The 16,430-nt window shown below is 38.7% G+C and overlaps 1 long non-coding RNA gene across 3 annotated transcripts in view; it reads right to left on the minus strand.

The window, feature by feature from the left end:
- The window catches only part of LOC139073358 (uncharacterized), a 201,748-nt gene that overhangs the window by 127,575 nt on the left and 57,743 nt on the right, over positions 1-16,430 (minus strand). The window contains exon 2 of one of the 3 annotated variants that reach the window (XR_011522011.1): positions 7,964-8,059. The exons of the other annotated variants lie outside the window; for them this stretch is intronic. This is a non-coding gene — a long non-coding RNA (uncharacterized lncRNA). The remainder of the gene's footprint in view (positions 1-7,963; positions 8,060-16,430) is intronic. 3 annotated transcript variants of the gene reach the window in all.

Below are 16,430 nucleotides of genomic sequence, written 5' to 3' on the forward strand. Positions count from 1 at the left end.
CTAAATCAATTGAAAGAGTTTGTTCAGATGCCTTCATCTCAGACAAGACTAAGAAAGAAAGAGCTGAAGAGTCTAAAGCTCGTTGTCCATCTCCTTGTTTAGCGAAAATTAGGGCATCTAATTAAAAGGGAAGTTTTTCCTCTACATCCTAAAACCAACTTAAAATAATTTATTATTCAACCACATTTAACCAAAAAAAATTTGTGTGCCTACTAGGTGCCACAGAGATGAAACAGCTAAGAGTCTCCATTTTAAACGACCTAATATTATAAAAGAGATATTTTCCACTGTTGTGACAATTCAGTAAAACAAAAGTATGAGAACTTCTAGCCTCATAGAGAAAATAAAACAAAAATAAGACAGTTAAATGAGGTAAAAATATAATGTGTCATAAGAGAAGTATCAACCAAATATTCTATCAATTATATCTCTTTAGGATACTTCCTGACATTTTTAAAAGACATTTAAGGAGAGAGGTAAGAAATATTATTTTTCTTAAAAAGAAGTAACACACACCAATGGTAAAGGCTTAAAACAAAAGACAGTCCTGCCCTTGCTGCCCCACTGCCTGGTCTCACACCACAGGGCAGAAATTTTCAATTCTCCAGGTCACATTATAATACTGACCTCCCTATTTCTAAATAATAACGTTAAACTGTGTCCTGGTTTACCAATTTTAGAGAACATCCAGTAATTCCTTTTGTGGTAAATGAGGATTGAGCCCTTTACCCCACTATAACATTTTCCTTTCCAAATTTTCCCAGCATAGTCATTTCATAACATTTTGTTAAGTCAGTCATCAGTGTTCATTGCTGAACATTCTTAGATAGATGTATTGTTATTATATTTCCTTTCTTGTACAACTTTGTGTTCTTTCTAAACCATAAAATTGCCTTGTTTTTCATTTACTTAGTTTTCAATGTCTCTCTCTCTAATCCTTCCCAAATATTCCAGCTTATCTGTGAAAATGCTGCTTATTTGTTTTCCATATGGTTCTTTGTATAGTTCATTTGGTCTTTCATATTAGATTGCATACCCATTCTATCCTTCTCTCTCACCCTCTACTCAAATATTACCTTCCTGGACTCCTCCATCTTCCTGCTCCAGTAGGCTGTGGTTACTCTCAAGGACTGCTGTACAGCTGTCCTAAGACTTTCCTTGGCATATTTCCATGCTTTTCCACAGTTTTCCGGATCTCATGTCTTCTTTTTGGCTGTATGCTCTCATTTTGGTGAAGAACATCCTCCAGTAGCTTTCTGAGACAGGGTGCCTCAGAGGCACAGTTTCGGAATGCTGGTACACATGAGAATATCTTCTTCATTCTACCCTCACAAATAATGGATAGTTCGCTTCCACATAGCATTCAAGGTTGGAAATCATTTTTCCTTGTAATTTTGGTGGCATTCTCCCATTGCCTTCTAGCTTTCAGTGAGTAGGTAAGATGTCAAAGGCCACTCTAAGCCAAAACACACCTTTTCACTGCAAAACTCCACGCTACGGTTGTTCAAACCACTACTTCTATTTTTTCACCTTCTCTCCTCAACTCATTCCAATTGGACTTCCTCTGTCACCACTCCATTAAATCAGATGATTTATAATTATAATGATCAGAAAGACCCTTCCCTGGCCAAATCCAGTAATCAATTCTCTGTCCTCATTTTAATTAAGCTCTCAGTGGCATTTGACATTGTCGAATGCTCCAGCCTCCTCGGAACACTTTCTTCCCTGGACTTCTACAGCAAAGCTATCCCATGTTTACCTCCTACCTTACCCCACCTCCTTCTCAATCTCCTTTGCCAGCCCCTCCTCCTCCTTTGACTTCTAATCATTGAATTAACCTGAAGTTTGGTCCTCAGCCTTCCTTTATTCTTTCTCCTCAGGTGATCAACCTCACTTCCATGGCTGAGAAACAACCTCCATATGTTGATTGCTCTGATCTCTCTCATGAGCTCAAAACTCATATATTCAGCACCCCCACTTGAGAGTCTAAAGAGCATCTCAAATTTAACATGTCTGAAAGAGAACTCTTGGTTTTCCGCCCCATGCCTCCTCTCCACCAGCCTTTCCCATCTCATTGAATGGCAACTCCATCCACCCAAATAAATACTCAGGCTCCAAACCTAAGGGTTGACTTTGACTTTGACTTCTCTCTCCCTTGCACTCCATATCTAATAAATTAGTAAGTCCTGATCGTTCTATTCACAAACTATATCCTAAATCTCTAGTCAAAGTTACCATCTCTCACCTGGATAATCTCACAGCCTCCAATATTTTGGGGCTGTCTTGCCCTTTGGCTTCAGGATAGGATTGGTCAAGGGCAAGCACTAGAAAAGACTGGAGGGCAGCCCTCCGGAGGTCCTCAGCTTCAAGCTGTGGAAACCCTACATCCTCACATTGTCCTTCCAGGCCTAGAGTGGTAACAGCTTCTTACTGTTGCTAATTTTGGGTTTCCTCCACATCCTGTTAAATTCCCTGTATTGGAAAGTGTTAGACTTCTTTCCATTTTCCAGGCTGGATTCCAGCTAAAACTGATTCTCTTTACTTATTATTTGCTTTCCACCACTAAAATGTAACCTACATGAAAGCAGAAAATTTGGTGCCAGGAAAACAGTCCAGCCTCTATTGGGTACTCAATAAATATATTTTAAATGAAGGAAGTATTGAAGCAATTATTCATAGGAATCAGTCATTTGAATTACACACAATTAAAAACATCAAAACTATGGTAAAACTTGGAATTTTATAAGACTCATCAGAATTTTTTAAAGTTTTATAGAGGATCCAGAATAACTAGGATAAAGTCATCAAAACCAAAGTAAGAAATCAAATTAAAAATAAAAACAGGCAAAAGGCTCAAATGACCTGAATATAAAGAAATTAATTTCTGAAGGTCATTTCATCCCATGAATTTGGGTACTAGCTTCAAGTTATTTTTTAAAGTTTATTTTATCTATAAAATACATGCTTTCATTAAATGCATCATTACTTTTATGATCCTTGTAATCAATCTCTTTTTTCCCCTTCTAAACATGAGAAACAAATCAGACAGACACAAACATTTATATTGATGAGCTTTAAAGAATACGTGGGAGATGGCTTAAGGGGAAAGGAATTAAAGATAGCTTTACGATAAAATCTACATTCAGGGCAGAACTTAAATGACTAAAGATTCTGAGAGTATTTCACAGCTCAGAAAATACTCAATCCAGAGTAAAATGGACCCAGAACAGGGCTTATATAAAATAAGAACAGATGAGTAATTAAGGCCTACTTTAAGACACCAAACTCTTTTCACAAAGAAAATTGTGATCAGGGAGCTTTTCTTTCTCTTTAAGTATAGCGATTTTTTAAAGCAGTAAAACAAAGATTGCAATTCAAAGCCCAGCTGGTTGCACCTGCCTCATATGTTGCTTTTGTTTGACACACACACAGAGGTGTTTATTTCATTTTGTTCGGTTTTTTAATTTGAATTTTTCACCAATATTTAAAAATAAGGCAATTTCACGTAAACATTTGGAATTCTGATATCTCTCAAAAATTCCTGCAGGGCCGTGATCAGCTCTGCCTGAGCAGTGGATGCCCCTTAGGCAGGCACAGACTCTCCAGGTAGCCCATCCCTTCTTCTCGGGCCTTATCTTCACCCACCTTCTCTAATTTAAATCTCCTGCTTGGCTCGCTAAGGGTTTGCATTCATGCACACTGCAGGAAAATACCTCATTTCACTTTCTGCTAATTTGAAATGGTTAGTGTTTGCAAGCTCAGGTTGAGGAGTCAGGTGAATATAGGAATTTTCCAGCTCCAGTTACCTCTTTCCTCAAACATAAGGCCTCCTCTGGCCACCTCGGCATGTGCGCAGGGGAACACGGCTGCAGCTCCGTGCCTCAGGCAGCAGTGTAAACCCTTACTTTACACCACCAACATGCATGCCCTGGATTATTGGGGTTTTAGCTCCCTGTTTACTGTAAGGAAGCACCTTAGCTTCTGCAGGGCACTAGCCAATTAGCTTCTAGGGAAGAATTGTTTTATCAATGGTATGGATTTCATCCAATTTTCAAAGCAAATATTGAAATATTAAGTGGTTCTAACTCTCTTTATCTCATACTAACTGCCTTTAAAAAAGAAGATCATGTGATTTTTCTCATATTCTGAAATTTCTGTTTCTGCTAGGAAACATTCACTAATTCCAGTCTTCATGAGGACAAATGCTTGACATTTGAAACAAATCTTCAAAGCTGAAGACTAATTCTCATAACAGCCCCATTTATTTTTGCACTAATTGGTAGATAGTTGACTCTAAAAACTGGCTTTAAAACCACATAGAAATTGAATGTTTTTAATGATTTAAGACATTAAAGCACGTAATTTACAATCCTAACAAGAGCTTTTGTCTCTTGTGGTCCCACTTTTACCTTCCTTGGTTCTACAGTTTTATAATGATAAGCATTATAAAAAGGCAGCTAAAGAGACACTTCCTGAATCCATATTTGGGTGCATGAAGGCAAAGATGCTGCCAATTAAAAATGCAGTAGAGCTCACTATTGTTGATTTATGGCTGTGGAGGACATAACTTTTTCTCATTTTGGTTATTTAATTTGGATAACAACCCAGTTCCTATGTGAAATAACTTGATTTTCCCCATTGATATGCAATTCTTCTAACACCATCATTTGGCATACTGACTGACGATTGGATAAATTTGCTCAACTTTTACTGTGAATCATTTAAATTACTCCTTTGCATAAAGATTTAAATTTGCTTTGGAGCAGCCATTAGAGAATTATTTTAAGCATTGTTTTGTTTTCTTTTTCATGATATGTCTCACTTTCTGCCTTGGATTTTTTTCCGTCTGAAGGTTATTACTATTAATTGTCCTTCCCCTTTCACTGTACTAGAGTGCAACAAAAGACACCTTCCAAACTGAAGAGATGGAGGTTAGAGAAAGGGGAGAGGGTACAAATGGAACTCTCCCATCTACTTTCCCTGCAAACCTGAGCTATAATTTCTCTACCCCTGTGAAACCATCTCCCTCCAGGACCTGTACCGCCCTGTCATCTAGGTTTTGGTTGAACAGGCAGGATCAAGAATCAATTGAACTGTTTATAAAATTATAGCTCCAACAATACCCAAAGCCTAGAAATCCATATGCCAGGCACCAGAGGAAAGCATGACAGTCTGTTTCTAATTTACCAAGAGGAACTTGGGTCACAGTACTAGACCAGAAGGGGGAGAAGGCAAGGCCCACCCTCAGGAAGATCTAGAAAACCACCCTGCCAGATGCTCAGTAGATATATAGCTACAGCGGAAACCCTTCTCTGGATCCTGTCTGCCAGAAAGTCCTCACCAGGAGTCACTTCTTTTGGTTCAACAACAGTAGCACATGCATTATCTCCAGGACACTGCTACAGACAATCATATATTCCCTGGAAGGATAAGAAGAATGGCATCCTGGTAACTGCCTATGAATGGATCGGATGTTAAAGGGCTGTGCTGTCCAATACGGTGGCCACTGGCACATACGGTTATTAAGTACTTAAAATGGGGCTGGCCCAAATTGAGATGTCCTATAAGTGTAAAAAACACTTAGTACAAGAAAAATCTCATTAATAATATTTATATTGATAACATAGAAATCATATTTTGGATATATTGGGTTTAATAAAATACATTAAAATTCATTTCACTTATTTCTTTTTACTCTTTGAGTATGGCCTTTTTAAACACAAAAAAATCTTTAATTACATAATGTGGCATGCATTATATTTCTATTGGACAGTGTTATAATCAAATATGAGTAAACTATTGCCTTATTATGATGGCTGATTTTATGTGTCAACTTGACTGGGCTAAGGGAGGCTCAGATAGCTGGTAAAACATTGTTCCTGGATGTGTCTGTGAAGGTGTTTCTGGAAGAAATTAGCATTTGATTCAATAGACTGAGTAAAGTAGATCCATCCTCACCAATGCCGGTGGGCATCCTCCAATCCATTGGCGGCCCAAATGGAGCAAAAGAGGTGAAGGAAGAGTGAATTCTCTCTCTCTCTTCTGGAGTTGGGATGTCCATCTTTTCCTGCCCTTGGACACTGGAGCCCCTGGTTCTCAGGCCTTTGGCCTTAAATTGAATTATACGACTGGCTTCTGGTTCTCCAGCTTGCAGATGGCAGATTGTGGGACTTCTCAGCCTCCATAACCACATGAGCCAGTTATTAGACAAATTTCCCCTATACTTACATCTATTTGGTTCTGCTTCTCTGGAGAACCCTAACACTCTAATAATATGTAGAATCTCAGCCTGAGAGAAGATATTTTATAAGAGGAGAAGGGTGGAGAAGTGAGCTTGAGATGGTATGAGAGCAAGGAAAGGGGAGGTCCAGGGCCAAGGGCAGTCTGGATATGCCCGCTCAAAGATACATGTCCCTGTGCAACGAGAGCAGAGGTAGGGGAAGGGGGACAAACAGGAACTAAACAACCATTTTGCCGGCTTCCTCATTTTGCCTAAGACTGGACTGTAGGGCATGGGAGTAGCTACCAACTACACGTTCCAATGTGGTGTAATTAGAAATCCACATGGTCACTAAAAGCTCTACTTAAATGGGGTTATCAAGTAAGAGTGTATTTTTTTCCCCATTTCTGCCTGCTGCTTATATGATTTAGGTTGTGATATATTAGTTTCAGTCAGGATAAAGTGTGAAAACAAACTACTCTAAAATCTCAGTGGCTTGAAATAGCAAAAGTTTCTTTCTTCCTCTACCTGTCCTGCGGGTACAAGCAGCTGTGTTCCATCATGTCTTTACTCCTTCTGTCTGGGACTTTGCCAATCAAGCATGATGGCAAAGGGAGGAGAGGCATGGAGAACCCCAGGCTGGCTCTTAACTCTTCTGCTCAGAAGTGACACATGACACTTCTACTGACATTTTGTTGGCCAAAGCAAGTCACATGACTCTAACTGAGTTCAATAGGGCAGGGATGTATAATCCTCCTGTAGAAACAGTTGTGAGGAATAGAAATGCAACTACTGACAAATAGTAATACTACTGTCCACAATACTTAAGCAGCGGAGTCTTATGGAAAGATTGCTGTCTTGGAAAGTTCGGACATGCCCCTCTGTAGCAGACATCTTGTTGCCTCCCTAGTAAGGTACATTCTCTAAGAACTGCATCCTCCCTGATGTTCATATCTTCCATCTTCCCTTCAGATGACTGGACCAGGAATAGGCCCAGAGGCAAAGCTCAGACAGTGGTGAGTTCTTGAATTCTGGTGTAGAGTTTGGGTAGAGGTGACCATTTTAGTCCATATGCAACACAGAGAAAAGCTGGCAAGTGAAGCAGATGTAGGAAGAGATGCAGATATGAGACCATTAGAGAGACAGAAGGAGAAATGAGGTGTGGCCACCTTGGTCCCTGAGGGTGTTCACTTACCAGCCCCAGGTCCAGATACCTTAAAGCCTCTCTTTGCTTCATTACTCAGAGATGCCCCTTACCGTACACTTTCTATGGCCCACTTCATTTGATCTACTGTCTTTTTGGGTAGATTATAGCAACACAGCATCATGGTTACATACAGACTTTAGAACCAGACTGAGTGGGTTAGAAATTTGACTCTGAACAATTATGTGTAACTTTGGGCAAATCACCTTGTCTGGGTCTCCTCTACAAAATAGGGATAATATCCATAAGTAATCTCATTGAGTGTCCTGAGGATTAAATGAGTTAATATCTATCAAAGCAGTAATATAAAAATGTCAGCCATTATTATCATATTATTATTATACTCAAGAAGTTCAGAATCCTTTTTCTGAGACGTAGTTTCGTGATTATCAGCACCTACCTCATACAATGTCTCTTTTAGGAAAGTTAATTTTGATAAAGTTCTCTGAGGTCTGCAAATGATTAGGTTATGAGGGGCCCTCATTTTTCCAAATTGACTATCTACACATGATCCACATTCACCAGATACTGAATCTTACCTCAAATGTTCTCAGCACTGGTACATCTGGACAAAGGAAGAGGGGAGATATCCGCCAACAGAGTTTGGACAAAGTGTTCACAGGTTCAGCTGGCAGCTGAAAGAAGATTTAGATAAGCATTCCAAACTCAGAGAAGCATCCTTATTGATTAGCATTTTTCTAAATTAGCACTCTTGAGATTTGCCAATCATCCCTAAGAATTATTTGATTTTTCTGCCTTTTTAGAAAGGCCCCTACGTTGAAGTTATTCCAGGCATCCATATGCTCAAAACATATGGAAAAGAGAAAAAAGGAATGTTTTCCAAAAAGATTCTTAAATTTTATATCTAAACAAAATATTTTCTTGTTATAGGATGTTTTTCAATGTTTTCTCCTCTTGACTGAAGGAAAAATTAATTTATGGAATTTTTACTCTAGTGATATTAGTGGTGAAGATGTTGATTTTTACTATTAATTATAGAGGAAAAAACCCAATATTTCCTTCTTGGACATATGGACTTAAATACTAAGTCTCTGTCTTTGGAGAACTTAGGTTCTAAACAGAAAAATAGGACAGTGAAGAAATGTTTTAAGTAAGAATAACTAGTCATAGGTAATGCTACAGAGTTAGAGAAATTTCCCCCTAAGACTTTTACTTCTTCAGTTTGCTTTCTCCATCCCCAATTAATGCTTTCAAAAATCCTTTTCTCTTTTCCCCATTCCCCTTTCCAAAGTCTCAGAGATCTTCCTGGCCCAACTCTGTATGTATGACAGAAATGAAGGCTGACAAACTTCCTCCGAGAAGAAGGTCTAGAACCCTTATCCAAGAGAAACATTTTGGGAAAAGGTGTGTCAGGTAGAACCGTGAATACAAGCAGAGCCTTCTGGATACCTGCCCTCCCTCTCCAACTCTGTAATCATCCAATCTGTCTCCAGATGATGCTGACTCTATGAACACAAACACTCCAACAGGCAGTCATGGTTCCATCAGACCATGTTCATAAGGGCGCCCAACTACGAGCTCAATCACATTGCTAGAAAATAATGTGAGCGTTTATGAGTTTGGATTGAATAGTGTTTTAAAGTCAAAGACCTAAAGGACATCACCCCAAGAGTTGCTATACGTAATCATTTCAAGAAACCCTGGAATTTAAGTCTGCTTAGATAAGTTTGGAGGAATTCTATCATTTCTATTGAAAAACTTTATTCTATGCAGGATATAAAACCGCTGACTTCTGCTTTTGCCTAAATCTGAAGAAGTACCTATAATTGTCATAATGGGAGATGCTCATTCTGCCCTCAGGTAACTTGGGACTTAAATATGAGTATCTTTGCTACCCAATTGTACCCTTCCAAATGAGTTCATTTATTTATTTGTTGAGCAATTTCTTCAACATCCAAACATCTTGAAATGAAAAGCAGAAATGAAGACAGAATTTGAGTAGCATTCACAGCAAGTGGATAATTTAGGTTCATACATAAAACAGTCAAATGAACTTTTATACAGCTGAACCTGTGCACATTACAGGTCTCCTTAGAGTGGACACTTCTCAAATAGTGGACATTCATGGAGAACATTCTCTTTTTTTGCACGTACAAATGGAACCAAACAGTTTCAAATCCATTTAAGGGGCCCAATGTTACGGTAACGTATGCCTAAGCTACATAAGCCAAATGCTTCTGAAAAGAAATTCTGTGTTATTGGCATTATGAAAACCTGAATGATCCTAGAGTTACTTTCATAATTCTTTTACTGGCCAAAAACACCTTAAATATAAGGAAATCAATCAAGGAGAATATTCTAAACAAAACATTTTAGGTGCTACACAACCAGCAGAAAAGAGCAGTGAGGCAAAAAGAACTGATAAAGAAGAAGCAGCGGCAAGAGAAGAGCCTGGTTGGTCCAAGGGATACACTGAACCTCATATTACTTAGAAATTCGCCTGTTCTCTTTTGAATTCCAAGAACAGCAATAGTTAAGAGGTCTACTAGTGGTCTAGTTGAAAGGGCAAAACAGCCCTGACGCAATCCCAGATCATTAACTCTCACTAAGGAAAATCTCTCTGTCTCTCTCTTTCTCGCTCTCTCTCTGTCTCTCTCTCACTAAAGCTTCACAGAGGAAACAGATAAACATACACCCACATACATACTATGTCTATCAGGAAAGAAATCTTCTCTCCTTCCTGTTTTTTTTCTTGCTGCACACCCTTAGTAGTATCACTTGCTTAGTTGTTTTAAGAAAGCTTTCATGCATTTTGTAAACGAAGGTCATATAACAGAAAGACTGGTATAATCACTCTTGAATCTGAAAAGGGTAAAATTCTAGGCCATTTTCCCACAGGACTGGTGTTTCTTAGGCATCGCTTCTCAGTTATTCAATTAAACCAGAAGTCAGACAGGCACCCCCTGCAGCACTTCGTCTCTCCTCCTCCTGCATCCCAGGAAGGCTGGATGTGCCAAGTTTCTGAGCAATTGATTCAGAACCAATTTGTGGCAAACAAATGCTTTCCCGCTACTCAGAGTGGAAAGATCTCTCCATGCACTTTTGTCTAGACAGTCTCGACTACAGGAATGTAATGTGTTTGCAGCCCTCCAGTGATTTATTAAATGCCAAATCCATACAGCACAGGCACTATAGCTTAAGAAATGGAAAAATAGCTTACCCAGTGGACTTGTAATGACTTATTAAGATTATGTTGGCAGCAAGACTTATACAGTATCAATAAATAATAGCAATCTATCAAATAACTTTGGCTGAAATGGTAATGTTTAGAAATATCCCATTAAGGTGGGTGAAATGCATCCACTGGGGACTAGTAGCATAGAAAATATTCCTGTCTGGTGACGTGACAGAATCTCAGGGCTACTACAGCAATTCTGCTCGGAATGTCAGATGCCCTTAAAAAATAAGAGTAAATTTAAACTCTCCTCTAAACTCAGTTTCAAAAAAGAAAGGTGCAGACCAAAATCTGCCCAAGAAAAAACAGTGGCTTTTTACTACGGCAAACTCAGTACATTTTCATTTTTATCTCACAAATAAAAAATCAGATGCTTATCAGTATTCATATTTTTTTATATTTTCCTTTGATAATCTTATTAAAAATAGACTATCATGAATTCCCTAACCAAATGTTAAATGTCGACAGACATTTACAAGAATTATGAGAGAAGAAGAAAAAGGAAGATGGAAAAAAAATGTCTCAGGCTGAAAAGGAAAATCTTGTTTGATAATAAAAATATCTTTTGACAGATGTTTCCTAAATAAAATTTTCCCATACCATTAGAGTCAAGATATTATGTCGCTAGATATTTATCAGTTAAGCTCAGCTATACAGCAATGAGAAATTTTTTGTTTCTTTGCAAACCATAAGATATACCTTAAAAAGGCATCATATATTTGAAACTGATCATTACAGTACTTTCACAATACAGATTATGCACGAAGGTATTAACTATTACTATTCTCTAATTTATAACGCTATGAAAAGTACTATTACTAAGAAAATAGATTTTTATTCACTTTCTTTGGGAAATGTTATTCAGAAATAATCTAAAAATCCATTAATCTTTAGGAAAAAAATATGTTCTCTTTTATCAACTTGGTGCAGCTAAAGCAATTTTCTCAAAAATAATGTACGATTGATTTTCTCAAATTGTTCTTTTTAATATTTAAACATTCATTATACCCAAAAATTATAATGAGATATTTGACAGCTATAAGATGTATACTTTATTTCTCTGAAGTTCTTCAGATTTTTCTCACAGAAGAAAAAGAGCAAGTTGTTGCAAGTCTTTCCATATTGTCATTTCCGGAAGCCTCTTCTCCATCACAGCCACACCTCTTGTGAGCCCCCATAACTGGAAGAATTGGCCCCAACTGCTTTTAGTGAGGGTGTACTGGTTGGCAGGCACTGGCACTTTGAAAATTGTTATTTTAATTGCTATTCCTAAAAGAAACCATTTAAGAGGTAACACTCAATGAAGTTAAGTAGTTTTCTAAGTTCGCACTGATCATCAGAGGACCCAAAAATCTATCTAGCTTTCAGCCCTCCTTTTCCACAAAATTAAATTTCACCAAATTCAGAGCTTTGAAAACAGGAAAATTGTGTTGATGCAGGTATTTTAAATATAGGTGGTCATAACTCGTAGTTGGCTGTCTTTCTCTGCTTTTGACAAAAGCTACTAGGCAACAACCATTTTAATTTAACTTTTAGAACTTTAGATTTTAAATTTCAATTGGGTTTAAATTTCAAATGAGAGGTGATGTGTACTGTGGCAAGAAAAAACTGTACCTTGTGTTCCAAAATATTTTGGGCTTTTATAGAAATGATTTCAGAACCATACTTTTAAAGTCTTCTGCATGGTGTTAAATAGTAAGAAAAACATGTAATTTGATAATTTTGAGGTAACAGTAGAAAAGTTGACATTCCTGGTGGAGACTGGTTCTGAATGTTATTTGTTCGTTGACTAAATTTGAACTTTTTTCCCTAAATTTGTCTGGAGGCTGGATATCCTCTAAGAGCCCAGAACAACTGAACATAGATCCATGCAGGGGCAAACACGTGGTTGCAAAATTTCAGAAAACCTGGGACAAAAAAGAAGCATATTTCAAGTCAACGTTTAGCTCTCAGCAGCAACATTCCCAGAAAGTCATAAAACAATGCTTTCAAAATAATTCCCAGCATAGAATCCTATTCTTAAAGGACAACAGGTGTGAGTGTAGAACGAACTCATTTCCACATGTGTAAATTCTCAATCCATCTACCTTCCAGGCAATCTTTCTCACAGAGTTCCCACAAAAATGAGAGAGTAAATAAGAGAGAGGAAGACAAGGGGCCCCCAAAACAGAAGATGCATCGCAGGAGAGCAGCAGGAGGGGTCCCAAGGACAAAGAGGAAGCCCAGTGTGCCAGCCGTGCAGCAGGTCCAGGGAACAATGTCCTGAGACTAGAGCAGAACAGAAGACTCCAGGAGAAATTTCTTCAAGAATTAAAAATTAATTGAATATATTGAGACAAGAATTACACAGCAAACGTAAAACCAATTTTCAATCCAAGGAAACAAACAAAAAATGGAACAGAAAATGAATGATATTCTATGTGCTCTGTAGCTCAGCTTTGATTAGTATTGTATACTCCTCAGAATGTAAACATTAAAAAGTGATGGAGCCAAAATGAAATATGTAATTTAATTCAAAGCTTGGGGCAGGAAGTATCCATGCATGTGGTTAGGGGTTAGGGTTACAAGATTTAGAAAATAAAAATACAGGACGCCCAGTTAAATTTGGATTTCAGATTTTTTGTGTACTTATGTCTCAAATATTGTATGGATGGGGTGGATGGGATGAAAAACAGCTATATCTTCATCTTCTATTAGTCAAAACTAAAAAATCAGTACATAGTATTATAAGCCAAATAAGTAAGTACCAAAATATTTGAAAGCACTCACCTGTGGAAAGCAAGAAATTATGAGACTAAAGGTGACTGGTGCTTTTTTCACACCAAGCATTTCTTTGAACAATTTTATTCTTTCTTTACACACAGAATTTGATTAAACTACAAACTAAATTGTTTAAATAGATATGAAGCAAACAGGAGGAAATGTTAACTTTTTTCGTGAGGAAGATTGGCCCTGAGCTAACATCTGTGCCAATCTTCCTCTATTTTGTACGTGGGACACCTCCACAGCATGGCTTGATGAGCAGCGTTCAGTCCATGCCCAGGATCCAAACCTGCAAACACCTGCTGCCAAAGTGGAGCACAAGAACTTAACCACTACGCCACCGGGCCAGCCCCAAAAATGCTATAATTTGAAAAAGGAGGGTACATAGGCATATGTTATATTATTCTTAATCCTTTTTTGCTTGGAAGGAATCAGAGGTATCCAAGGAAATTTCAACAAATATTTAAAGGATATGGTCTCCACATTATTGGACTATTTGAGACCACAATGTGGAAACTATGGAGGAGTTTGGAGTCACGTCTTTTTATTAACACATTCACTGAAAAAATATTTATTGTGCACCTATTATGTTGGGGAAGCAAACTAAGTTACAGAAAAATCTATTTACTAATCACAAAATAATAACAGAAGAAAGACCAAGTCAGCAACCAATCATCAAAATTTCAGTCAACTGAAGGCAGTTGCCAAACAGGAAGTCACTCCTTCTGTCCTCAGAGACCGTTCAGGCTTATCCAGTCTTGAGTTGGGGACTGGCACGAGAACTCCCTGAGGGCAGGGATCCACGGTCAGGAATCTTTGAGAAATCCTTCCTAGTCAAACAGAGTGTCTAGAACAACCTGAGGAGGAGGTCAGGAGATATTTGTCAAAGGAGTAAATAAAATGAATCAATGAATAAACGCCTGGGATTAAACAATATTTTATAAGCTCTCTCAGTAATAAAAGGCTTTACTGAAAGGGGGAAAAATAGGGTTAGACCAAGGGGCTACTGAATTAATCTTTTTTTGTGTAATTGCCACTTAAATGATACAGGGGTGATGGTAGCGAGAACGACAAGAAATAGGAGATCCAGAAGACAGTCTGAAGGAACAAACCACAGGACTTGGTAGGATGCGGGAAAGGAAGACGGAGGACTCAAAGACGTAATTCAGAAGTCAGCCCAGGAGCCTGGACGACAGGAGGTCCCAGTCAGAGAAACAGCAATGTAGAAGAGCCAGCTTTGGAGGAAGTTGAGAATCCAGTTTTGTGCATACTAATTTATCTACCACACCTGTGGCCCAGTGACAGTCCTGCCTGTGGCATCTCAAATTGTTTTAAATGTAAATTTGAAAAGCAGACAGGCAGTTCCTGTTTTTTGTCGCCTGAAATATCATCGATTTGATTTCTTGAAAGTCTCTTTCACACAACTCCATGTCACCTTCTGCCTCCTTCATCAGCTCATTTAGCAGGCAGCCCTCCTTGAGGGGTTGGGAAGATCAGTCGAGCCCAGCCCCATCCTTGGGAAATCAGTTCGGCTCTCCTAGGCAGGAGTGCCATCTAGTGGTCAGAGAATGTCACTTCAGTCTAGACTGTACACAGGGATAAAGAGGGTGGAGGCCACTGAAGAGGGGGTGACATTCTGCTTTCAGCTCCAATTTCCAGGTGTGCCGTGGCAAAAACCTGAGCTTCTCATTGTCTAAATATGACTTAATGAGAGCATACTCAGTCACAGTACTAAGAAATGAAGGCCAATGTCTGTTTTTTAAAGTATTCTTAACAAATGATACCCATGTGGTCTAATGGGGAGAACAGTGAAGTCAGTATAGCTCTATTTTGGTTTTCATATTTGGTGAAGAAACAGTATTTGTAGCCATAAATACAATTTGGCTACTTTCATATCCCTAAGACAGAGGTTTACAAATGTCTGACTTGTAAATGTCTCACCCTTTCCTTCACTGCCTCAAAGTCGCTCCTTCCTTTGCTCTTCTGCATAGCCCCGATTCACTCTGAAAAAACATTAAGCTGGCTTTGACGCCCACCGCCCAAAGTCATCTCTTTTTCTCAGAATGGCCAGAACATTTTGTCAAACCTTTGCAGCTATTTATATGCACGTCTTATCTCCCTGGCTAGGCTGTAAGCTTCCTGAAGCAGAATCCATTTCTGACTTATGCATTAAAAGTTCCAAACAGCTGATTACCAAACAGTGTTTCTAACATCAGGGAGTCAAAGCATCCTTTCCGAATCCCAGGCAAACAGTGGACTTCCTGGCCAGAAATGATGTGATCGGCACATACACGCAGAATTTTGCTCATACACTGAGGGATTTCAGTGGTCCCTAGAAGCCCATTAACAAGCTGGTCCAGTTCAGAAATCCTGATCTAAGATGAACTTCTGGAACACAGCCTCTTCATAAGTTGGAGCATCCTGCAAGGGCAAAATAGGCACATGCAGAGATACAGAGTAAAGCTTGTAAAAACTGACTTCCCCTGCATTGTCAAATATCCACCAGAAAAATAGATCTGCTTCTGTTTATTGAGATCAGTAAAGGGCACAGCTGAAATTTCTCAAACGTGGGAGAATGAATGAAATGCAGAAATGGTCGTCCAAGAGTCCAGACATGACCAAGACCCCTTATTTTGCCAGGAACCTGAGGAGGACTTGCCCACCACCCCCAACCCCAGCTTTAGGGGCACCCTGGCATCCTAGGTTTTTGACCTAAGTGTAAAAAGAAAATCTTTCCCTGTGTACTTAGCACTATTAGAATTTTTTTGTAGTTAACACTTTCTCTCACAGACACATACTCTTAAGTGGGAAAAACATCCAAAACACAATAATAGATTTCTTATCCTAAATCTGCCCATGGGTTGGTTTGGATGGCAAATCTGGGATCTTTCGTTTCCACCTTAACCTTCCTCCAAACCCCCTTCTCCATCTAAGAGCTTTGATGACCTGTTCCCAGCTTTGGACCTTTCCTTCCTTCCAAGAAAAGAACTAGACCAGAGAGTTCAGTGTTATCTTGACTGCAAGCACAGGAGATGGCTGTGGATTGA

The sequence above is a fragment of the Equus przewalskii genome, chromosome 9 (genome assembly GCF_037783145.1).
Source record: "Equus przewalskii isolate Varuska chromosome 9, EquPr2, whole genome shotgun sequence".
NCBI classification, from domain to species: Eukaryota; Metazoa; Chordata; class Mammalia; order Perissodactyla; family Equidae; genus Equus; species Equus przewalskii.